This window comes from Pleurodeles waltl, chromosome 11 (genome assembly GCF_031143425.1).
Source record: "Pleurodeles waltl isolate 20211129_DDA chromosome 11, aPleWal1.hap1.20221129, whole genome shotgun sequence".
In the NCBI taxonomy this organism is placed as follows: domain Eukaryota; kingdom Metazoa; phylum Chordata; class Amphibia; order Caudata; family Salamandridae; genus Pleurodeles; species Pleurodeles waltl.
This window is the reverse complement of record NC_090450.1, coordinates 739,557,642-739,583,828: the sequence shown is the minus strand read 5'-3', so window position 1 is coordinate 739,583,828 and position 26,187 is coordinate 739,557,642. Positions and strand designations below refer to the sequence as shown.

At 43.7% G+C, this 26,187-nt stretch overlaps 1 protein-coding gene across 4 annotated transcripts in view; it reads left to right on the top strand.

Annotated features, from left to right (window-relative positions):
* Nucleotides 1-26,187, top strand: part of OSBP2 (oxysterol binding protein 2) — a 1,025,274-nt gene that overhangs the window by 679,047 nt on the left and 320,040 nt on the right. The window lies entirely within an intron of this gene.

Genomic DNA, 26,187 nt, shown 5'->3' with positions numbered 1-26,187 from the left:
ACTGGGGTGGCATAGTGAGCAAAAGAACGATGGACTAAACCCAGATCTGTGACGGGGGTGAGTGTTTGAAAAGTTTTAGCACTCCGTCCATCATCCTCTTGCATTGCTAAAGTTGCCCTAAGTGGGAGGGTATACCCAGACGTGAGTCCCATGCTCACTGTGCCACTCGAATTCAACCTAGCATGGCTGATAAAGATTGTTACCCTGAAGGCAGTCCCAGGATGCTTGTTTCCGGTCCAGGGACGACCTGGCTTGGCAGTTCGGCTGGACTGTTCCTATGGGGTATAGGGTCAAGACTGATTTGCATACGGCTGGGTCCAAACTGGGGTGCCATTGTTCGCAAAAGAACAATGGATTAAACCCAGATCTGTGACGGGGTGAGTGCTTGAAAAGTTTCAGCACTCCGTCCAACATCCTTTTGTGTTGCTTGTTCATTGGCAGCCATGAGGACGGGGATGATTCTTTTCACCAGATACTTGGTGGGCGGTGGTGGTGTCTGTGGGGTGGATGAGGCATATTGGAATACTGCAAGGAAGCTTGACAAGGGTGGGGTGGGGGAAAGTTGGAGTCAAATGAGTCAAGATGATCAGTAGTGGTTTGATTTTTTATTTTTTTTGCATTGTTTATTATGACAGCAGGATTGGTGTTTTGGTACGAGATGGCTCGTGTTCTGATGATGTGAAGTGGTTTCTTTAATAGCTAAGCTGATATGTGTGCTAGTTTGGGAGGAGGTCAAAATGTATAACCCACATTTAATATCCCTTACTGAGATCCATCTTCCCTATAAGGATCATCATCTTTTAAAGCTACTAGGCTATGATATTATCACCTGTACCTACCAATCTGTATCCATTTATGGGATAACCATTCTGTTTGCTAAGAATACTCTGCGTAAGGTCTTGAAAACTGCAGCAGATCCTAGGGATATGTGAGAAATAGCGCATGTGTTGGCGTTTGGCCACAAATTTGTTGTTTGTATTGACTATGGGACGAATGTCAATGAGCCAGATAGATTGAATATGCATTGTTTGGAGCTATTGGATTGGTCTGGGGAACTACTTATAATGAGTAACTTTAACTGTGTTGTGGATTATAGGTTTGACTCCACAAATCACCTTGCATCCCCCTGTATGGGGAAAACAAGGGCATCGATCCTTGAATTAGCTTGTCTTCACAGATTGAGCGCTATATGGAGCACAGTATAACCAACCGAACTTGACTTTACCTTCTATTCATCCTCACACAAGCATTATTCCAGGACAGATATGTTTTTTACCAATTGGGGTCTGATTCAATGTGCTGGGATGGAAATCTGCCCCAACATTACATCTGACCATAACCTCTTAATTGCTTCATTCAATCTTTCCACTGAAAGAGTGGAGCAGTGACGGTTCTCGTTTTCTCGCTATCTACTATCTATTGTAAGTTTATGTCCTGTCGCTCCTGGAATTTCTCCAAGCGAATATCTCATCAGCCTCACCAACTTTGGTTTGGGATGCCATGAAGGCATACATTCGGGAGGTACTCAACAGTTTATATTGAGCAAAAAATAGGAGCGATCAGGATGGTGCCAGGTAGCTCAGTCTGTCCATTACACAGTTTGACATTAGGCACATTCAGACAATAACCGCTAATAGGCTTGATGCACAAGCTTTATATTCTGTTCTGATTTTGAAGCTTTGTCTCCTTGGACCAGCCCTGAGGGAGACAGTGGAGGCTAGTCATCTAAAAAAAAAAACGGGTGCTTCAATATGAGTATGGAGAGAGGGTGGAGCGAGTTTGGTTTAACAAATCTCAAACAAGAAAGCCAGGGGTATAATCTAGTCTATCAAGGCTACTGATGGTGTCATATATACCTATCCTCAGGCTATAGCTGAACAATTCTCTAACTTCTATCAGGAGCTATACAGCCTGCCTCAGAGGCTAAATCCATCTGGGTTCCAGGACTATGTTCAGGTTTTAGGACTGCCTTCCCTCAGGGATTACAATTCTGAACTGCTTGAGAAAGATATTGCTACTGGGGAAATAGAGGCTGCGTTCACTGCTCTACCATCCATAAGGCAGCTGGTGAGGATGCAATCCTGCTTGAATTCTATAAAACATTAAAACATTTAAGGATATTATTGTTCACATATTTCTCAGGGTAATTCAGCATATTGATAAGATCATAGTGGTGCCCAGTACTTGGAATATGACTAACATTATTACCTTTCTTAAAAAGGGCAAATCAGCAGACGAATGGGCTCTTATCCCCCTGTATCTCTCACTAATGCTGCTGCTAAGACGTTTGCCAAAATTCTTGGTAGTCAACTTGCTCCACTCTTATCAGATCTAGTCTCACAACAACAGCACAACTTTATTCCCAATAGGGACACCACATGTCATGCTAACACAGCTATTGTTCAGTTTGATACTGCAGCTAAACTTGGGCAAAGAATGTGTTTGATACTCTTAAATGCAGAGAAGGCGTTTGATCGGGTTGTATGGGATTGTTTCTGGGCATCATTGCGTGCTTTTGGTATTAAGGACCCGTTCTGTAAGTGGGTGAAGTCAATGTATAGGAACCCTTGTGCTAAAATGTCTATGCCGGGATAGTTTCTGCCCCATTTCAGATCTTTTGCAGCTCCAGGCAAGGGGGTCCACTCTCCCCACTTCTATTTGTTTTGAATATAGAGCCATATCTGAGATCTCTCTGGCAGAATGTGGGCATACAACCTATTTGGTCTGGAGACCTCAAACTTAAAATCACTGCATACGCAGATGATGTTGCTATCTTCTCTACTAATCTCTCAGATGTGTTAGATTATATAATAGATGAAGCAGAGAGATTCAAAACGTTTTCTGGTTATAAGCATAATTAGCCACAACTCAAGTACTGCTCAATTATGAGCTGGATATTCCATTGACTGATCCTCAACCTCCCTCGCCACGAACACAAGTCAAGCGGCGTCGTTCCGGTTCGGCGTGCGGTGAATTTTTCACCGCGGGACAGGCTGTGCATCATTTTTAGCCAGCTGTGCATCTAATTTTCGCCGCACAAGGAGTCCAGTTGCAAGACAGAAGTCTTTTTGGTCCTGAGACTTCAGGGTACAGGAGGCAAGCTCTATCTAAGCCCTTGAAGAGCACTTCTTCACCACAGCCAGGGAGCAGCAAGGCAGCAGGGCACCAGCAAGGCAGCAGCCCTTCTCAGAAAGGAGTCAGGTGAGTCCTTTGGGCAGCCAGGCAGTTCTTCTTGGCAGGATGGATTTTCTGGTAATAAGTTTCTCCTCCAGGAAGTGTCTGAGGTGGTAGGGCAGAGGCCCTGATTTTATACCCAAATGTGCCTTTGAAGTGGGGGTGACTTCAAAGAGTGTCTAAGAAATGCACCAAGTCCCCTTTCAGTTCAATCCTGTCTGCCAGGGTCCCAGTAGGGGGTGTGGCAGTCCTTTGTGTGAGAGCAGGCCCTACACCCTCCCAGCCCAGGAAGACCCATTCAAAATACAGATGTATGCAAGTAAGGCTGAGTATCCTGTGTTTGGGGTGTGTCTGAGTGAATGCACAAGGAGCTGTCAACTAAACCCAGCCAGACGTGGATTGTAAGGCACTAAATATGACCTTCCTACTCCTTTCAGATCAGCAGCTACCACTCCAACAATGTGTGAGGGCAGCCCCAATGTTAGCCTATGAAGGGAGCAGGCCTCCCAGTAGTGTAAAAACGAATTTAGGAGTTTTACACTACCAGGACATGTAAACTACACAGGTACATGTCCTTCCTTTTACCCACACAGCACCCTGCCCTAGGGGTTACCTAGGGCACACCTTAGGGGTGACTTATATGTAGGAAAAGGGGGTTTTAGGCTTGGCAAGTACTTTTAAATGCCAAGTCGAATTGGCAGTGAAACATGCACCCACAGGCCTTACAGTGGCAGGCCTGAGACGAGGTTATGGTGCTACTTAAGTGGGTGGCACAATCAGCGCTGCAGGCCCACTAGTAGCATTTAATCTACAAGCCCTGGGCACATATAGTGCCTTCTACTAGGGAATTATAAGTAAATAAAATTATCCAATTGGGTATGATCCAAGGTTACCATGTTTAAAGGGAGAGAACATATGCGCTTTAGCACTGGTTAGCAGAGTCTAAAAACCAGCAAAAACAGTGTCCATAAAGTGGAGTGAGGTAGGCAAAAAGTTAGGGGTGAACACTCTAAGGCTGTCGGGTCTAACAAACCTTTATTATCTTCGGTCATACACAGTTAAGACTTTAAAACAGGCTCCTGATTACCATCATTGGCAACTGCAACATTATCAACATGAGTGTGCTACCTACATTTTTTTATCTGTTTCTGGCAGTCCCTCTCCAAGTTCCAAATTAATTTTTTAAACAGTTGGAAGGTGCTCTAGGTAGTCTTTTTTGGGCTATAGACATGCCAGACATGCTGTTGCTTTACTAAACCTTTCTTATGGGCAGGGTGTGTTACAATTACCAGATTTTAAGCTGTATTTTTGTGCTGCGTTCATCGGTCGCCTGCGCGATCTGCTAACACAAACAGACCCCTCAGTTTTTTGTTATCAGTTTGCATTAGGGTTTAATTATAGGCTGTTTTTGTAAAGACTTTTGGATCCCAACTATTTCAAGCATGTTAGGTTCAAGTGCATTCATGACATTAGTACTATTTGGCGAGATAGATGTGCATAATTTTCCCTGCCGTCAATCAATGCGGATACGCCACTCTGTTTTAATCGTGCATTTCGAGCTGTAGTTCATGATTCAATGAGCAAGACTTGGATTAAGTATTGGGTTAAGATGGTTGGGCATCTCTATGATCTCAATGAATTCCGCTTGTTCGCCATTTCTACATAACATAGAAGCCTGTATGCACCAGGTGCTAACCTATGTACATGTGCTTGTTTTTCTTCATAAAATGGGTTATCTGTAAATGTTTCACCACAGTATGAAGGCTGCAGGTAGTGTGATCCTTAGCACCTTAATGTCCGGCTTATTTTAAGTAAAAAGTCGCTCTTTGGACAGGTTTTGCATAGAGTGTACACTGTAATTAGTAGATACTTTTCAATACTCTGTGGTTTATTTCTCATGAAAGTGTCACTGTCTGCACACAATGTGGTACAGAGTAAACTCTCTTCATAGAGTTAATGTTCGGGGCTTCAACTTCCTGAGCAAGTGTAGACAGATTTGAAGGTTCATACTACAGCATGACTCGAATGCGATCCTCCTCCAGGAGACCCACATTATAGGGGCCGACAGACACCGAATGGCACCCCTAAAATGTCCAAGTCGATACTGGGCTTATACTGACACTAAAACACTTGGGGTTGGCATCCTTTGCAAATCGGGGTTCTGCTCCTTTGTTTCTAAAGTTGTGAGAGATAAAGAGGGTTGCTTCCTAAAGTTACACCTGCTGAGGTCTCTCCCTTCTCAACATATAGGCACTAAACTCCTATCTTAGAAAAGTGCTGTGAGAGCAACTGGAAGGAGTACGGGGTGACATAGTAGTCACCCCAGGATTTTAATTTGGTCTGGGACCCGGAGCTGGATAGAAACAAGGTGAGTGACATACCAGGGTACGGGAGCTATGTCTGCTCAGATGAAGAGAGATATCACTGACTTAGGCCTAGTAGACGCATGGCACTATAAGCAGCTTGATGCAAGTGAGTATTTCTTTTATTCTCATTTACACACATCATATTCATGCATCAGCATTGTCTTTGTAACCCACTCACTCCTACGTACTCTGACTGTGGCCGGACTTTCCAAAATCTCAATTTCTGACCATGCCCATGTAGAACTTAGCTGGTCTGACACATCCCTCAATAATAGAAGTCTCCCACATTGGTGCCTGCCTACCCCCAGATTTGACAAGATGTTGAGGAAATATCAAAGGGGCTAGGGCGACACTTTACAATCAATACTCCATCAGAAATGTTGTTACATATGCTATGAGATGGGTTCAAAGTACACATACCAGGAGTGATCTCCTGCATAACCATAGCTAGAGGGAGGAAAGCTCGGCTGGAGGAGGCTAACCTAACAACAGAGCTCAAAGAACTGGAGTGGCAGGAAAAGATGGCCCTCTCATGCAGGAACAAACACCAGCTTGCCCTGTTGAGAGGTGAGTTAAGAGCCTACACAACCAATAAGGTCAAGCGGCCCCTCTTAGCCCTGTAACAGAAATATTATGAGGGTGGCAATAAATTGGTTACCCTCCTGGCTCTTAGACTTCGCCACATGCAGTCCAAGGCACAAATAATGAAACTTCACAGTAGAGGTCAAGGTTGGGTGACTGCCGAACAAGAAAAACAGCCAACGTTCTGGGACTATTACCAGGCGTTCTATCAGAGCTATAATATATCCCCCAAGCTGATTATGACTTACTTGCGATCCTGCATATGGGACCCGTTCCCTGCTCCATATGTGGAACTCCTTGTAGCTCCCATTACACTGGAGGAACTTTGCGCGGCTGCACTGAATCTATCTTTGGGGAAAACCCCGGGACCAGATGGGCTACCTGTTAGTTTTTGCTGTCTGTTCCTCCTTGATCCACAGGCCCATCTCCTCTGGCTTAGTAATTCTTTTACAAAGGCCTCGGGGCCATCCATGATGGCAACAGAAATCACAAATCACCCTCATACTCAAACCAGACAAGGACCAGGCTCATTGGTCCTCCTATCGTCCCATGGCCTTACTTAAAACCAATACTGAATTGTTCACCAAGATACTGGCAACTAGACTAGACAAATAGGTCCCAGGCCTCATTGACCCTGACCAGGTGGGTTTCATTCACGGCAAATAGGGAGCAGATAATGTCCGCCAGGTTGCACACTTGGTGGAAAAGGCCCATCGTCCTCATATACCAGCATGCCTTCTCTCTCTTGATGCTGAAAGGGCCTTTGACAGGGTGAGCTGGCCTTTTCAGTCAGTCTTGGGCCAGGTGGGTTTAGGACCGGGTATGATATCCAAAATTATGGCATCCTACACTTCCCTTACTGCCACAGTACACGTTAATGGGCAGCAGTCACCGCAATCATCATTGGCTAAGGTGGCGAGTATCCCTTTTTTGGGCAGGAACATAAGATCAGCATGTTCGCTGATGACGTGCTGCTCACGCTCACACACCCAGAGGTCTCTCTTTTGGCCCTGGTTACCTGTTTGCAGGCCTTTGAAGTGGTTTGTGCTTCAAGATTAATATGTCCAAATCGCATCTGCTCAACCTTACTATACAGAACCTGGCACCGTTCCAGTGGGCGACGAATAGGATTAGATATCTGGGTCACAATATCACTGCCACCCTCTCCACTTGGACATGAGTGAATTAGCCTCAGCTTCGGCGCAGCATCGTAGCAGATTTCAGACAATGGAAGTCACAACATGTTTCACGGCTGCGATGCCTCAACATTGTAAAAATGAATATACTCCCGTAGGTGCTTTATCTATTTCAGACGCTGCTCACCCGTATGCCACAGGGCGATATCCAGCAGCTCAAGAGCGATTTCCGTTCCTTTAGAGGGAACGGGAGGCACCAATGGATATCCAATGCACTGCTGATGCTACCTCTTGATAAAAAGGACTGGCCTACCCCAAATTTCTTGAATAGTATTGGGCTGCTCAATTGCGCCACATTTCGGAATGGTTAGTACGTGCCAGTGAAACTATTTGTCCCATATGGATCACGTGATAACATGTCAGCCCCTGTGGAATCTAACTTAGCTGCCGAAACATGCATGAATATGCAGCGCCCACCTCCCCACTCCTACAAAAGCACTACTTGACATCTGGGACAGGCTAGTGCTCAGAAGAGGGCTAAAAACCTTCCCTTCCTCATATATTCCCATAATGCGTAATCCAGACTTTGCCTCAGCACTTTTGCCTCAATCCTTTGCTGCCTGGTGGTAAAGTGAATGAAGAATGTCATAAAACCTCTTTGTTGGGCTCACGATAAAATCTTTTGAACAATGCAAAACAGACTACCACTTCCCAGAAACCGCAAAACTACAATATTGTCAGCTGAGTCACTGGGCTCTACACCCAAAATGATGCCCAGAGGGCTTCTTTGCCTACACCCCATTTGAAAAGCTTGTAAGGGCATATGCTTGGACTAGGGACCTTATTTCCAATACATACCACATGGTACAACACACTGCACCGACTTGCCCCCATGCTTATCAGGCTTCCTGGCAAAGTGCCACATACAGCAGATATTCCCCCAAAACAGTTGGGTACCTTGTGGTGTGACATTCTAAAAACATATCGTAGTATCCACCTCTGGGAAACAGCATGCACGCATATGTACCAGTGGTACTATACCCCAAGATGCCTTGCAACTATCCACCACTGTACATCACCACAGTGATGGAGATGTGGCCTAGCACTGGACGATTTGTGCCACATATGGTGGTCCTGTAACCTAATCACAATCTTCTAGAAGGAGATCCTAGGACACATAAAAGCCACAATAGGCTTTCTGCTCCCTCTCACTTACCTTATGGTGATTTTAGGCATTCGACCCCCCGATTTAAGTGCAATAACCCATGCCGACTGGAAACTGACCAATTATATGCTTCATGTCAGTTAGTGGTCCTAACCTGGAAAAAGCAGACACTCCCATCCATTGCCCAGTGGTTTACTTGCCTCTGGTACAACATGGCAATGGAACAACTGTCACATTGTCTCCACCAAACAGAGCCCAAATTCTAAGCCTTGTGATGCCCACTACTTCATTATTTTACAACCATAGAATTTGCCTTTTTCAGCCCCCCATGACTGAGAGCATTGCAACTCTTTGAATGACTTTACCTCACACCCTCACTGTCGGAGTCTCTCACTTTCCAACACACTATCTTGCAGCCCAACATTCTCTACATACCTCATGCATACCTGATGGACTAATACCCCATCGCAACCCAAAGATGGCTTTCTTTTTTTTTGTTCATGCTTGCTGCCCTATTGTTTATTTTTATTGGGTGTTCCACTATACCTGCACCTACCAAATACCAGCTTCTTAACTCTTTACAGTGACAGCCACCAGGCGCTATGCATTTATCGTGCATGTCTCATGCTGTCAATTCTTTCTTTTGAAAAGGCATTTCTGTACTGTAGTGCATTGCTTGCCTCCTCCTTCACCAAAACCTTCAATAAAAAGATTTTGAGTAAACGGAAATTGAAAATTCAGAACGTTATAATTTAGATGCATGACAGACTGGCAGACCACATCACAATGAGATTGTCAATATATCTAAGCCACCAAACAATGCTTTTAGTATAGTAAGACATGTTATCAGACCAGGCTGCCTACTCCTTTCACCCTCCCATGATCCAATTCTCTTAACTGGGGGCTGTCATGTTTTTGAGTAAGCAAAATTCAAGCATTTTCAGTGTCATATCATTATGATCCATGTGTTTTACAGATTTCTTATTCAGAAAATCCTTGCAAGCGTTAATCCTGTGGTGGTGTTCAGTAGAACAGTGTAAGGAGGTCACATCAATAATAATCAAACAGTATATATCCTGCTATGGATGTCATTGATGTTTGATAGAAAGTCTATGACATCACGAAAATAGGATGTCAGTCTTTTGACAAAGGGAGCAATAAAACAGTCAGCACTTCTCAAACTATCCTCTAGCAAGCTATGATTAGATGGAACAGACGCTGTATCAGGAGGCTTCTTGGCATTGTTTTAGTTTTTTGGTAAAAAGTAAATGGTGGGAAATGTGGGATGATCAGTTTTCAGATATTGGTATTCTTCAACTTCTGTCAGCCCACAATCCCTTCAAGTTTTGAAGTTAGAGAAATGAGCACTTATGTCTGGTTGATAGCCCTGTTAAGTGATCTTAACATAACTGCCAGAATCTGGCACCAGCACGAAAACCTAATGGTGGTTGAGACCAGTAATTTTGCAACCACCTTGGGATATTTCTGCATGTATATGTATAGATACGGATAGAGAAAGAGAGAGAGGTTAAACTTAGCTTATAGCGTGAAATATTGATAAGGTTTTAATTTAGGTTAAAAAAAACCCTAACAATTTACTGAAAAAAACAAAGGTTAAGGTTGTGTTATAATTAAGTATGGAAATAATACAAAAATAATGCTTAAAAACCAAAATAAAATTAAAGTTCACCAGTTATAGTTCACTGAGCTAACTATAACTTGCACTGCTTATGATCTCACATATTACATCGCTCACAACATCATTGATGACTGTCAGAACGCCCTTCAGAAGGCCACAGGGCAAGAGAAGCTACTGGGCCCAACCGCAAGGTTGATGCCTTTTACTCCTTATGTCCTGGAGCCCGACCTACTATGGATCCTGAGCAACTGGGCTAACTACCCCTTCAGCACTTGACTGTCAGTGGTAGGGCTGGTCAAGCAGTCCAGTGCTTCTTGAGGAGGGTGGAAATTTGGAAGTAGACACAGGAAGGTGAGCACACGCTCACAACTCAAAATCTGTTTAATAGCAACAATACACGATTGCCCAGCCAAATACTCTCTTTGTTGATGAAAAACGTTTTTATATATGACCACAAATAAAATACAGCATACAAAAACAATATATACGGCCTCCTGAGGTCAGGGTTCAAGTGTTTTAAAGGCAGTCCCCTGAATCCCATTGCTTTTAAGACAGTCCCCTGAGTCCCACTTCCCTCTCGCTAGTGGTTATTCCCCATTCACTATAGGCCACATTGAGGCTCTCCCCCACTAGCAGTCTTAGTCTTAGGAGTTCCACTCCGTTCCAGTGCATGCTGAAGCACTATCTGGCTGACAAGTTCTTCTGGGGCCTTCAGGCCCTTTGCTCAGTCTTACCAGCAACAGCAGGGATTGTCTGACCAGAGTCTCTGAGAACATCTCTCTCTCAGGTGCTCCTCCCATGCAACAATAAGTTTATTTTGGTCCTCATCACAAAGAGGAGGAGAGATTCCAGAGGCTTCTGGCTCTGATACTCAGTTGAAGCATGGGTCACTAAGGCGGCCTCTCCTCACAACAATGGCATCCACCAGGCTACAATCTGTCTTGTTACTTTGGCAACATCTGGCATATAAAGATACTATACATGCTGTTTACTCTGGCGGCGGCCCAGTCAGCAGAGCAGTAGGTCCTTCTTCACACTAGCCCGATCTGTCCTTCACAGACATTGACTTACACACCACATATATGAAACAGCCCAATTAGTACACCAAACTTCACAGTGGCCCCCTCTGACATACCAGGTCACTGACATATACACCATACATGGCAGACAGCTCAAGTGGCGCGACGGACTTCACTGCGGCCCATCTGGCATACAGGGTCATGAACATGCACACCACACATGGGCGATGGCCCCCTCTGGCATACAAGGTTGCCGATGCACGTCAAACTTCATGGCTAACTTCAGAGTGGCCCCCTCTGGAATACAGGGCTGACGACTTGAACCTGCAACCCCACACTACCCAATAGGAGAAGCACCCTTCCTATCACACATTGCTGCATGGATTCACTCAACCAGATCCCCCACTGGACCTTGCTCCCTCCAGCACTCTGCTCTTTCTCACAGAGCTCACCAATCGTGGCAAACAGATAGATACTGGTGTGGTAAGCTCCAGGTACAGGAAGGTTTGGATGTCCCTGGGTGAAGACACCTCAACCTGCTGAGGGATTGGAGGCCTTAACATCCAGCCGTGGGCGTAGGCAAAAGTATTGGCGAGCTTCCCCTCATTACACAGTTCACTTGGCTATTTACAATTTAGGGACCTCAAGGTCCCCTTATTATAGTACATTACCAGACCTCAAATATGATTTAGGGTCTAAGGGCCTGATTTAGATTTCGGTGAACAGGATACCCTCACCACTGTGACGGAGTAAATCAGGCCCTAAGTCTGAAAATTGTGTTGATGGTCTACTTCCTTTTTTTGAAATGTGGTCTCCTCTGCCATGCCCTCCCTCCAGAAAGTAGTCTGTCGCAGCAGGAGAGACTCCAGATCTGATAGCCCCACAACACAGGTCATTGGATCCACAAGAGTTCACACCTGGATATTAGCCACAGTGATATGTGTATCAGAAGGTTACCCCAGGGCCTCAGCTCTACTCTTTATGATTTTCTTATCAGCCCCATCTCTTTCTTGAGATGTGTCAAGGCACCTTTCCAGTGATCTATCTCTGAATCAAAGAGCTTCCTTGAAAGTGTGCTGGACCCAGAGAATTTACCTCCCCCATTTCGCTCTGAGGCCACCAAAATCATCTGCGGTGTACCCCAGGGTTCGTCCCTCAGCCCGACTCTCCTCAACGTCTACATGGCCCCGCTCACTAACACCGCCCAATCCCACAACCTCAACATCATCTCATACACCGACAACACCCAGCTCATCCTCTCCCTCACCAAGGACTCTGCCAAGACCAATCTCCACAAACAAATGAAGGCTATTGCCGAATGGATGAAGAACAGCTGCCTCTACCTCAATTCCGACAAGATGGAAGTCCTCATCTTCGGCTCCACCCCCTCCACATGGGATGACTCTGCTCCAACTCCCACCGACTATGCACATAACCTAGGATTCATCTTGGATTCCTCATTATCCATGACCCAGCAAGTCAATGCCATCTCCTCCTCCTGCTTCAACACCGTCTGCATGCTCTGAAAGATCTACAAATGGATCCCCACCGAAACCAGAAGAACAGTCACCCAAGCCCTCGTAAGCAGCAAACTGGACTAGGGCGATTCCCTCTATGCAGGAACCACAGCCAAACTCCAGAAGAGGCTGCAACGCATCCAGAACGTCTCCGGACGTCTCATCCGGGACATTCCCTGCCACTGCCACATCACAGGCCATCTGAGAGACCTGCACTGGCTCCCAGTCACCAAGAGAATCACCTTCAAACTCCTCACCCATGCTCACAAAGCACTGTAGAACACTGGACCAGAATACCTCAACAGATGGCTCTCCTTCTACACCCCGACCTGGCATCTCCGATCCACCGACCTCGCAACCGTCCAACATGTCCGCAGAACTACAACCGGCGGCAGATCATTCTCGCGCATCGCCGCCAAGATGTGAAACACTCTTACCACCCACCTGCGTAAGACCAAAGACCTCCTTACCTTCAGGAAACTTCTCAAGACCTGGCTGTTCGAGCAGTAGCAGCACCTCCCCCCCCCCACCTCAGCGCCTTGAGACCCTGATGGGTGAGTAGTGCGCTTTACAAATTCCTGATTGATTGTTTGAGCCTGCCTCTCCTTCCTCCAGTGTGTATCCGAACCAGCTCACAGGGATGCAGCGATCCACAAATCTGTTGGGCAGTATTTCTCTACCTCCAGTCAGCCCTGGGTCTCCGAAAATGAAACCCAGAATGTTCCTTGTATTGTACCATTCACAGTCACACATACACCCTGCACATGCATAGAACACACATGCATTGTATATCACTATATACTAACTTTTTGTAAGCCAAGGGTGAGTTAGGCTCACAGCAACAGAATTTTATATGAGTGAGCCAGTAGGCACTCCAATGATACCGGTTAAAAGGCCTGTTCACTTTTACCACTCGTGCTGCTTAACTCCTTCCAAAAGCAGTGGCCTTTTACCAAAATGAGGTAGCATTTTGAACACAACACTCCTCCTAGTCCAACAAGACTGCAGTCAATGAGACAGGCTTATGTCATGGCACATGCTCATGATCTGTATTTGTCTGTGACCACAAAACTCAGCACCTGGGATTCAGACATCATTGCAGCTGGGGCACTCGAAGCAGAGGTACACATCCATCACTATGCAAGGGACTTTTCCATCCCAGCAATGACATCACTGATGACATCTCAAATGAAATCTCAGATGACATCATTGAAGACGTTAATGATGACATCATACAGTCATTGTCACACCATCCTATAGTGTTGGTAAAACGTGAGGTAATTCAACAGGCTGTGGACAATTTTCCATTCATCTTAATGGGATTACCCACTTAAGAGTTCAAATGACCCTTACTTTTAAGTCAAGAGGTTAACAGGTATACATTTACCATTAAAAAAATATAGATATTTTCGGTATGGCCTTATGGATACAGAAAATACACTACACACATTCCTGAGATGCACCCACTGGCAAACAACAATAGAGACATACTTAAAGCACCAGTGTAAGATAAACTTCACCTAAGTGAGAGACCTCTAGATTGTATAATGTTCTATAATCTGAATGCATCAGAATGTTTTACAACATTTTGGAAGCCAACATCCTCAGATTGTACACATCTTTGTTACAGAGATGTTTTGTATACCCCTGTATTGCAATTATTTAACATGTGCACCTGGCCATATATTCACTAATGGACAATCTATTGTCAACAATGGCTTTAGTCTTTCTCACAGATGGTATGGAAGAGGCTTTCGCGTTATGCACCAACCTAGTTTCGATCATATTGTTACAACTCAGGTGCGATCAACCTTTACCTTGTTTTACTTGGATTACTACTTCTACCCCAAATGTTAGTGATTTGTAAACTATACTGTATACCTTTCAATATCCAAATTATAATTGCCTCTAAAGCCTATGCTACATCCATGCTATGTGAGGCTTGCATGCCTACCTCCCTCCCCACCCCTATTATGCCTACCCCTGGAACCATTTTTGTTTCTTTATTCTTTTTTCTAGGCCCTGGGGAAGGCCTTCTGGGTCCCCCCCTTGAGTGCCTGGGAGTCATGCTGACCATGCCATGACCTGTTATAGGTGTTTTTTTTACACTACTTAAGGACAGGGGGACAGAGTCACTGTGTCCTGTAATGGCAGCAGCAACATTTTTGTTCAAGTTGCAGCCAACCAATCTGATTGTTCAATTGGTTCATAAAGATTCATCAAATGGGGCAAAAGTTATTAGCAAAATAAAAAACACTCTATTCCTATAGCAACTCTGACCTAACTGTAACTACAAAGGGATAACTGTCATTGTGCACGTGTGTGTGTGTGTGTGTATGTTTTTATATATATATATATATATATATATATATATATATATATATATATATATATTTTCATCGTTTACCTGACTCTAGTTGGGTTCACACTTTGACAATTGTTGTCATAAGACGAAAAATACTAAATCGGACAGATTCTTTTTATTTCAGAATCTTGCAAAGTACTTTTCTAGTTTATTGATAGACGAGCTTATTCATTCTAAGAATCACATACTCACCTTTTTCTCCACCACACTACCAAGGTCTCCCTTTTCAGCCTTTTGGAAATGAATAAATGGTTACTAAATAGGCATTTGTTTGTTATACTCCTATGTCAGTAAGTATATATATTGAGAATATCTTGAAGATGTTTTTAATCATCTCTAGCTATTCTTTCTGGGGAAAAATATATTTCTATGCCAATTGTTGCTACTGTTATCATCAACTTCTTTTTAAAAGGGCAACTGTATGTTTTCCATGCAAGAGAGAAAGATTCTATTTGTGTCTTGTAGTGCAGGTCTTGTAGGATATACCTTTGCATGGTAAGGGGCATTGCTCAATGGCATGTTATGTTGCTCTCTATTCCAACAGAGTAGGACATGTAATTTCGGAGTACGTATAAGAACAAGTAGGTTATCTTCACTAGCTCATTTGGTAATACTGTCCTACAGTCATTGGTAGTGTTTCTTACCAATGTTTTCTTTGTCTTCATGATGTCATTGCTGTGGTCCTTTCCAAAGATGTAATGAGGTGTTTGTGCATGGGTTCCCATCCCATTAAGGCAGCAAATAGCTTATTAGTCATTTTGGTAGTTCGCCTCCAATACCGATTTGTCATATTAACATGGATTTTCTGTATTCCATGCGTGGTTACTCCCACAATTTTTACATTGTTTAATATGTTGGGGCTCACCAACATTTTTACGAATGCACGGTTGGTTTAACTTCTTCTAGACCAGTTTTGTTTTAAGAACATATTTTCAATAGTAGCGATCAAGGTGGTTGCTATCTCAATGCTATCAACGTTTTAGGACTTTTTATCACTGTGGTCCTATACACAGTTCTTGTACTTACAAGAATGTTTTTCCTCATAGATATTCTTATGAATGCAAAGGGATATTTCTCTTGTGCTCGACCAGTTTTCATCTGATTAGAGACTTTTAGTGTTGTTGGGTCACTTCTGACACACATTTGACATACTAATATGGATGAGCTCATTTCCATGTTTTTTATGCCTTAAAAGTTTTATTGACCTGCAGTTCCTTCCACAGGTTTTGATGTTGTTGAGTATTTTATTACTTACCTTAATTATTATAATTGTCCGGTCTTTTTCTCTTGTTCTAGACTGGTTTTATGATGCTTAGAGACTTTTTTGGGAGGTCACAGTTCGCATTTCCTCCTTCGAGTTAATATGACTTTGGTATCTGATTCTAAAGTAAGGAATCTGCGACTAGATGTCTCTATCAGATGAACACGTTACTTACCTTCGGTCACGCATTGTCTGGTAGAGACAGAATCTAGCCGCAGATACCTTAACAATCCTCCCATTGTCCCTGCTCTGTGAACTGTCTTCTTTGGTCTCAGAAGATTTTGTTATGGAAATCAACACCTTGAATTAAGAATTCGGTGATTATTCAACACAGGGGTGTCTTTTGTGCTAGCACACTATTTGAAAGGACAGTTTCTATATGTGGCTCAATGCTTTGAGTGTGGAAGATAGTCATTGTAGAAACCGATGTCAGTGAATCGGCGAGGGGTTTATATGGGCTTCACTGATGTCACATCCTGTAGATGACGTTGATACAGAGTCGCCCAACACCCTCTCCCGACGCGCACAGACGTGAAATGGGAAAAAAGTTTCCATATCCAGGCTTGTGCATGGGAAAGATTCTAAAGTAAGGAATCTGTGTCTAGATCCTGTCTCTACCAGATAATGCATTACCAAAGGTAAGTAACTTGTTCTTCAAAGATACTTCAATGCTACATGCTAAGATCAGAGTCAAAAAATATTTTGGTGTTCCTACTTTTGTCACTTTCAGAAATGTATCTGTCTTCTGGCCAATCTTTTTTTGTTTGAGCATTTTTTGTCAAGGATGTGATTATCACATGAGTTTTTGAGTTTGGAAGCCCACGTCCTTTATCACGAATGATTCAAAGTATGTGTGATGTTTAGGTGGTACTGGCTGCTCTGTCAACAGAAGTGGTAAAATACCTCTCTATCCAAAGCCTGCTCTCTTTGTTAAGCTTCCTAATATATACCTGGCTTACAGAGGAAGCGTTCTGCAGCCCATTTTATCCTCTTTCAACCCTTATTTCCTTTATTTTGTTTACTTTCTCTCCTACATGTAGAAACTTGGTTTGCTCTATTTTGGGCGAAGTAAACAAATTATTATTTTTGGAACTTGGTTAATGTTACTATCCCTGCTTTTAATAATGTATGTTTGGACAATCCATATAATGATAAAAGTTAGGATCATGCAGACTTTGGTAGATTAGTGAGAAGTCATCTTTTTCTAAATTGTTAAAATTGGGGGGGTGCAGATATCATTTATGAAAGTCAATTCTATTAAGTCTGTTTACCACTAGTACGCTGTATTGTTTAGTACAGAAAATAAATAGCAGGACTGAGGTGCCAAGGTATGCTTTGCAGTGGTCCATGGCTGCAGAGCAGCCTAACTTTCTGAACAGGTATTTTCATTTACAAAATGTGGTTTTACACCCTAATTCTACTTCCTGTGCCAGGAACAGTGTCGTGATGACGTGCTACCCGGTTTTGGGTTGCAGACATTCTGTTTTACTTTGATTTCCCCCCCTCCGATTTGGCTGTTTTCTTTATTTTACTCTTCATGTCAGTTTTTTTTTCAACATGGCAGATATTTGTCCCTGATAGCTTTTTGTCATTGACTTTAGAACGTATTTTCTTTTCGTAATAGATTAATAGATTATTAGACTCGTACTCCAAATCAAGAAAGAAGACTTGCAACTAATCACACCATTTGTTGATCAACATCAAATTTAAGAAACTTTAGAAGTCACATTTCTTACAGTATCTTAACTTGAGTTGGTAAAAGATAAAGAAGAAACAAGAGAGACCTGCTGTCTGACCTCACTTGAGTTCCGTTTCTTTCAGATAGATGCTAGCCAGGGAGGGATTTTCATTGCTTCATTTACTGAGTACAAGGTGGAGCATCTGATAATTGGGAAGTCACTGTGGGTTTCATCCGACCAATAAACGTAAATTCATGCCCTTCTTAAGCGAACCATGACTCACTTCAGGTCAAGGACGGTAATGTACAAAGACTGAAACCAGAGCTACAATGCTCGAGTCACCGATCAGTGCTCTATTACCGACAGCTTAAGTCTAAATGGAGCTCCATGCTTTCTGTAGTCCCTTTCCTATTAAGTGTACCAGTGATGCAGAAATCACTCATCTCCCAAGTCGCTCACCCATGGTGTCCTCAGCTACTTCCTCATATTATTGGTCAAACAAATGGAGGGGAAGCACCAGCAGCATTTTGCACGAGAGGATTTTTGTGTCCAAATAGTTAAACAATTTCACAGACTCCAGTAATGTATTAATGTTTGATAATAGTTAGATCTTCTGTGATATAGTCAGCTATACAATTGATCATACTTTGATGCTGGTATTTGCTTTATTTTGCTATGCCGTAAACTTTAAAGCAGTGGATGTGTTGTTGGAATGACAGATAGTGCGGCGAACAGTATGGAGTGTTTATTTTCGTAAAGTTCTGAGTTTGGTTGCATGGCAATATTATTTATATTGCATTAGGGCATGTTTCAGTGTTGCTGAGTTTTTTGCCTGGAGAGGTATATATTGAGTTTACTGTGTGTGGGTTCTGTTAGGTCATGAAAACTCACTTTATTTGAAGGAAGAACACTGGTTGACCATATCAGGTATTAACTAGTTTGAAGTGTTTCATCTTGGAAAATGTGTTTGTGTCAGATTAGGTGAGAAAGGAGTTAGATAGCTTTAATTTTGGTTTCTTTACGATTGGCAGCCACCGGTTTCTCCGCATGTTCAGTTAGGATGTGCTTCTTGTGTGCTTGCGGGTGGCGTTCTTGAGGGCTGTGTGGGTGGCTGGAGTCTTTTCCTGGTGCCACTTCCTCTCAAGTTTGCAGCAGACCTGTTTGGAGGTCCGGAGGTCGGTGGAGAACAGGTGGCATTACTGATGGTGTGGTTGTGAGCGGGTTTTTTGAAAGGGGCGAGAGTGCTGACGTAGTCTTCAATCCATTGCCTGAGGTTTCGAGTGGCTGAGTCGGTGTCAGTGGAGACAGCTGGTGGGGCTTGGGCGAGGGCAGAGATCAGCCGATCGTTGGTGATCTTGTTCCAGCTGCGGCGGGGGATCGGTTGCAGGAGGTAGTGGATGGTGGGTTTATTGAAGGTGAAGTGGACGCAGCTGTGGTTGGTCCATTGGAGTTCAGTGGTGTGGCTGAAGGTGATGTGTCTGCTGGCGGAGAAGATGGGGTCAATCGTGTATCTGGCGGAATGGGTGGGAGATGTGACGAGTTGATTGAGTCAGAGGATGGCGAGGTTGTTGAGCAAGGAGATCGAGTTGCTGTCATTGGTGTTTTCGAGGTGGAAGTTTAGGTCCCGAGGAGGATGTAATCTGTAGAAGCTAGGGCTTGTGCACTGGCGATGTCGGCGATGAAGTCACTGAACTGAGGTCAGGGTCCAGGGGGTTTGTAGATGAGGGTGCCCCTGAGGGTGGTCTTGGGGTCGATGTGGATTTTGAAGTGCATGTGTTCGGCGCTGCTGAGAGTGTCTTCGGTGTTGGTTGAGATTCTGATGGTGTTCCTGTGGACGATGGAGATCCCGCCTCCCGTTCTGTTGGTGCGGTCTCTGCGGGTGATCTTGTAACTGTCTGGAATGGCTATGGCGATGTCATGTTTGATTTACACCAAAAAAATCCGGTGAGAGGCAACTCATGCTTCTGCAGCACTCCCTGTTTGTTCACAGTACACTGGGGTGACATTGTAGCGGGCCACCCACAGAATGTTTCCTTTGCAAGCCTGTAACATTAAATATAGCAAGCAAATGGAGCATTCTGATTAGCCAGCCTGCTTCCAACGTTCTACTCTGGGTGCTAATATTACTGAGAATTCGTAGGAACTCTGACATTCTGATATACCTCTGCCATTCACTTTTAATGTCATCATCCACAACGTAAATAAGTGCAATCATGCATTATTATATGCTTCTTCCAGTGCATCTTACAACACTAGATTAGAAATAATTTAAATTGTATGCACATCGAATATGTTAATTCTGTATATTCACATACCATATTCCAGCATTAGCCCATGGAATTCCCACCGATACCTCCCACCTCACTCAACTCTATTCATAACAGAAATCATTCCCATGCAAGGACTACAGAACAATGTAGCCCTAATACGAATGGCTGGTGCTGCACCATTTCTGACAGTTATGTTTCTGAAATTATATTGGATCTCATAATGCTGTACACATTAGAGAGACGCCGCAGAAAAGTGATAAAAAATTATTGAAGGGGTGGATCTATAAATAGCATATTCTGTGATAGGGTGTGCACAGTTGTAGCACTTATCAACATTCTCTGCATTACTGTTTCCGCACCATAATTTGTGAACTTTAGAAAACTTTAATTTATTCGCTTGCCTCAACAAAAAATCTCCAAGATGTATGTATACTTCAATATTCAAAACATGCAGGCTCTCAAAATACATCGATTTTGTGAAAGACAGTGTACATAGTCAACATAGATGACTCCATTTAAAGCACCATGCTGCATCCTGAGCGTTGACAAAGGCACCATTAGTGGTGGCAACTTACCTGCACTTTCCAAATCACCATCCTTACCATTACTTGGATGCCTGCTTTATTAGAGCACCATCTGAGAAGAAGTTCTTGTCCGTTTTTTAATAGATTTTGCAGTCCCTGCTTTTCAAAATCAACCAGGGTGCAATCATATGCCCACTCAGAGCCTTTAGTTCAACATGGTGATCCTGCACAGTGAAGAACTTACCTCTCTCAGAGAGAGATTCAGTGCTTCCTAGAGGTTAGTACATCGCATAGGAAAACAAATGACATCTCAATGAAGATTCTACAGATTATTAAAACTAATTTCATTGTGTACCTAAAGAGGGTTGCTTTACCATGCTTAGGATGACAGAAATCCAACTCTTATTTTATGTATTTAATTGTGTGTTTTACATCGCTCACCTGTTGCTCACAGTGATCTGGGGAAAACATTACACATAGCAAAATTAACAAATGCAGCTGTCCTGGCAGCTCCATCCTCTAAATCAGTCAACTAAACATGTTAGGCAAAGTTTAAACTTAATTACCTTTTAATCTGAGTTTTATTGTATGCATATGTGTGGCCTTTTGGTTACTTCAGAGCCGTAAGTGGTTAAACTAAAGAAGAGCTATACAGGTGAAGAGTGTAAACTTATCTGATAAGATGCAAGTCTGAAAGTTTGTCGAGAGAGCAAGCCTAGATGGGAGTAGTCAGGGAGACCATGAGTGGTGCTAGGTAGATGGTGGTAAGTTTGAAGGAGGGTGGAATCTTTCTACAGTAATGTCAATACCTCTACCATGTCAAGGAAGAATAAGAGAAGAGGTTGGATAGATAGTGGTTGTCAGCGTTGTGGAGTGAGATAACTGGTTGGTGTAGGTGGGTGAGAGAACAAGTGTGTGTGTGTGTGTGTGTGTGTGTGTATACATTTGGATCCCACTACACCTCTAGACAGCTCTAGACACCGTACTGCTAAATTGTTTTCACTTTGGGAGAAAATGACTTGAGGAACTGCCAAACTTTAGGTGGGAAGAGCACAGTCCAATTTAATTCAGGACTGCACTCGGAAGCTTGCAGCCTACAGTTGAGAGATGTCAGCTTCTCATGGTCGTCACATCAGAAGTGACTATAATCAGCAAAAATCTATTTGAGGACCAGGTGCCTTTATGGGCTATAGCAAGTAGATTTAAACAGGCTTTCATTGATAGTGTATAGTCATTTGATAATCAGTCTCTCCTCTACTTTAACCTATTCCTTGTTGCCAAGATGGGGCCTGTGCACCGGAGTCATAGGATAAAAAAAGAACTCTAGCGTTTTGGACCAGTTGCAGCTTTCACATGGTTTCAGTTTAGCAAATCCATTATATAAACTATTAGCAGACTCCACCCTAGAATTCACAGTCGACTCACTGATGATAAATCAGGGATTAAACGAACAAACTAAGGGGGTCATTACAACCCTGGCGGATGGCGGAGAACCGGCGGTAAGACCGCCAACAGGCTGGCAGTCTTACCTAGGTGAATTATGACCATGGTGGTTACCGCCATGGTCATCCGCTGGTTCTCTGTACCGCCCGCCAGGGCGGAGACGACCGCCGGGCTGGAGACCTGGGTCTCCAGCCCTGCGGCCGTCACTATACCGCCGGCGGTATTTGGACCCGGCTTACCGCCGTGGATTTCCAGCGGTTTGAACCGCCATGAAATCCATGGCGGTAAGCACTATCAGTGCCAGGGAATTCCTTCCCTGGCACTGATAGGGGTCTCCCCCACCCAGACTCCCTCCCCTACACCCCCCACCACCCCTGCCACCCCCCAAAGGTGGCAGGGCCCCCCTCCCCAACCCGACCCCCAACATAACATTACTGACACACACCCCACACGCATGCAGGCACCACCAACACACGCACCCCGACATACATGCCCACAGCCACACACACTGTGAGGCACGCACACCCACATTCAAACATACACACACACATCCATACAGACATACCCACAGCCATACATGCACTCATTCCCATACAGACAACACCCCGCAAGCATATACGCACTCACACACCCCCTCTACATACACACACGCACACCCCCATGTACGCACCCAACACACAGCACCCCCTCCACCCCCCTCCCCTAACGGACGATCGACTTACCTGTTCCGTCGATCCTCCGGGAGGGGACGGGAGCCATGGGGGCAGCTCCGCCGACACCGCCACGCCAACAGAACACCGCCACAGCGAATCACAGGACGTGATTCGCTGGGTGGGGTTCTGTTGGCGTGGCAGTGGAGGTGGAGCAACCTCCACTTCCCCACCGCCCGCAAGTATGGCTGTTGGCGGCTCTCCGTCGGAATAACGACGGAGAGCAGCCAACAGTCATAATATGCCGAGCGGCAAACTGCCTGCACAGGCGGTCTTCCGCATGGCGGTTCCTCAGCGGTCTTGCTAAAAGACCGCCGAGGTCGTAATGACCCCCTAAATCATCTATTTCACCCAGATGAGACATATATTTATTATGATATTTTAAAGTCTTGGGCATGGGTGATGGTGGGGGTGCATCTGAGATATTGATTTGACATGAGAAGGTAATTAGAAGGGGGTTGTACTAGTTTAATGTATCAGTAATTGATGTTTGGTTTGAAGCTTGGTGGGTAAAGAGTTGGCCAAATTTCTAAGGATTTTGGATCTTTAGAATAGGTATTTATGAGATTTTTGCTACAAATCACACAAATGTGCTCAATTTAACAATCTGAGAATAACAATTCCATGATCATATTAGTGTGACATTCAAAGGGTTACCTGGTAACCTAGGCAATTAATTGGGCCATCTGACTGAAAAAGTATAACTGTTCTTTGAACGAAAAAATATTTGAAACCAACTGTAGGAAAAACACTCTGGGCTCTATTCATGAAAAAGTAGCAGCTGTAGATTTACTTCTGTGTGCTGGTTCAGATCTTATACGTTTTGGAATTTATCAGTCGCTAGTCAATCAGCATGGACAACTGCACGTGGCACAAGTTTCCTTGTAGATTCCATTAGGAATTATGTGCCTCCAAATGTTTGTTTATATTGCCTCTGTATGGAGTTCTCCTTGGCAGAAAAATCCATACCGGGGGAATGAATTGCCTTCTGCAAATGCAATTCCTAAAAAAAGAAACAATTCTAGTAGAGAAAATATTTTTCTCCAAGGTGAAAGGGCTTCCCCAACACCCTCCCTTCACTAACTGTGAGGGTGATCCTTTGACCTACCATCCTTGTGCTGAAGTAAATCTACCATTTTCAGGATGAGAATGGGTTAGATCGTAATTTGGGAATGTTGACAAACTTCTATGCTTCTGGACGTTCCCAAACATTCAACGCGAGCCACACCTTAAAACACTAATTTACCCACCCCTATAGTCAATTTATGCCAGCAGAGATCTCTGTACTAGTGGTGGAGAGCTCCGTTCCTCTAACTAGGCTTACACCTGCCAGGAACTGCTTTGTGAATTCTTGGAAGGGGTAGAATGGTAAAATTGGTCGTAATTATACATGACTGCTACTGTACCATGAGTTGTCTGCCAACTCGAGGTCCTACCTCGATGTCCAGTAACAGGACCACTCAATAGGATCACGATTCATTTCATACACTAAACCTCTGATGAGTGGATTCATCCTGATGAAATATTTTATGAATCTGCTGTGTCTGGAGGCTTGTGATATTGGAAAGCTGACAGTATATTAATCAAAGTTATTAGTGTATCAGAATTGCATTGATAGACATAAAAAAGCAAGCTGATAATAAATGTATTGTTGTTTTCGCATGGTAGTACTGATGGAAGAAAGAATGTGTCTCTTATATTCAGAGAGCAGCAAGAGCACACGTAGGCTCCAGATATGGCAGGAGAAGTATTTGTTGAGTGTAATGGAGGGAGGAGAAAATGGTACGTGTTACTCAGCCTTGTCTCGACTGCCTCTCAAAGAACACCCCTAACACCTTACCTTGGACTAACCAAACCAACTCCCTCTCAGAGAAGACCCCTGGTGTTATAGCTCCCCACCAGATGGACGGCTGGAATTTTACTACAACAATAGACAGTGACAGAATAACAATCTGTGTGTATGTTCAGACTAGGAAAGAGATTGCTGTCATGGAAAGTTATATGCAGTGGTGTGGCTATCGTAAATCCTTGCATAGAGCTCTTCATGTCATAGGCTGATTTTTTTTTTTTTTTAAAGCTCAGATTATTCAGAATCTATTCAACCTGCATTATTAAATCATTTTTCATAGGTACGAATATTCCATAATGTTGACTCTATGCACACAGTGTTCCAAAATTCCAAACGTTATGCTGACCTACCAACATACTGGTGTTGAATATCAATTATTCAAACTAATAGTTCAAGACACATTATCAGAGAAGCTTGTTTGCCTATCAAGATTAAGCCAATCTCCAGTCCTGCCATCTCATGTGCTGCTACCATGCACTACTATAGGATTGCAGCAAGGTGGGCTGGAAACCCCTCACTAAATAGGTCTTCAGCTTGTGCATAAGGCCTTGCATGGCAGATATCCCTAGGACATTGGGGGCAGCATCTGTAGCCTTTATTAGTGTTTTGGGGGGATGCTACAAGCGTCTACTCATGCAGGGGTGGTCTGCAAGTCCTGTCCCTCTCTTCAGCTTTCCTCCTCTTTCAAACTCTTGATGGCTGTTCATACAGTGGTGAGCTCAAAGCCCTGCTCCCTATTCAGACCCCACATCTTCTCATACTGCAAATTTATTTTCAAAGTTGGCAGGGCTGCATCTCCAAAGGATATATTATTGTTAGTGCATGTATTTAACTAAAAACGGTAATGTCCTTTTGGAGTATCAGACTTGGATGTCAATTCTTTATGCCACGGGGAACTCCACAAAAGATAAACACCACTATTATGTATTTTTAATGCTAGTTTTTAATCCTCCTGTGGGTTATTCCTGCATCTACTTTGCAGTGATCCATTCATGCCTCGTCTCAATGGAGGATGGCTCATGGTAAGGAGTTTGAGATTTCACAAAGTAATTATTCTTCAGTTACAGGGTTGACCAAGTAACAGGTTTATTAGAACCCATCAGTCTATGAAATCCTAAACTGACAAATCCTCCAGAATCCATGCAAACCGGTAACTGTAATAAATTCTTGGAACACCTTCTCTATAAGTATCTGCTCTGCCTTCCTATTAGCCTTCAAGAGAAAATCGATTAAATACCCTATAAGGAAAATCGAACACTTTGGGCCTGATTCTAACTTTGGAGGACGGTGTTAAACCGTCCCAAAAGTGGCGGATATACCACCTACCGTATTACGAGTTCCATAGGATATAATGGACTCGTAATACGGTAGGTGGTATATCCGCCACTTTTGGGACGGTTTAACACCGTCCTCCAAAGTTAGAATCAGGCCCTTTATCTCTAACTAATACATATCCCATATCACATAAACATACTATAGCTCCACAGA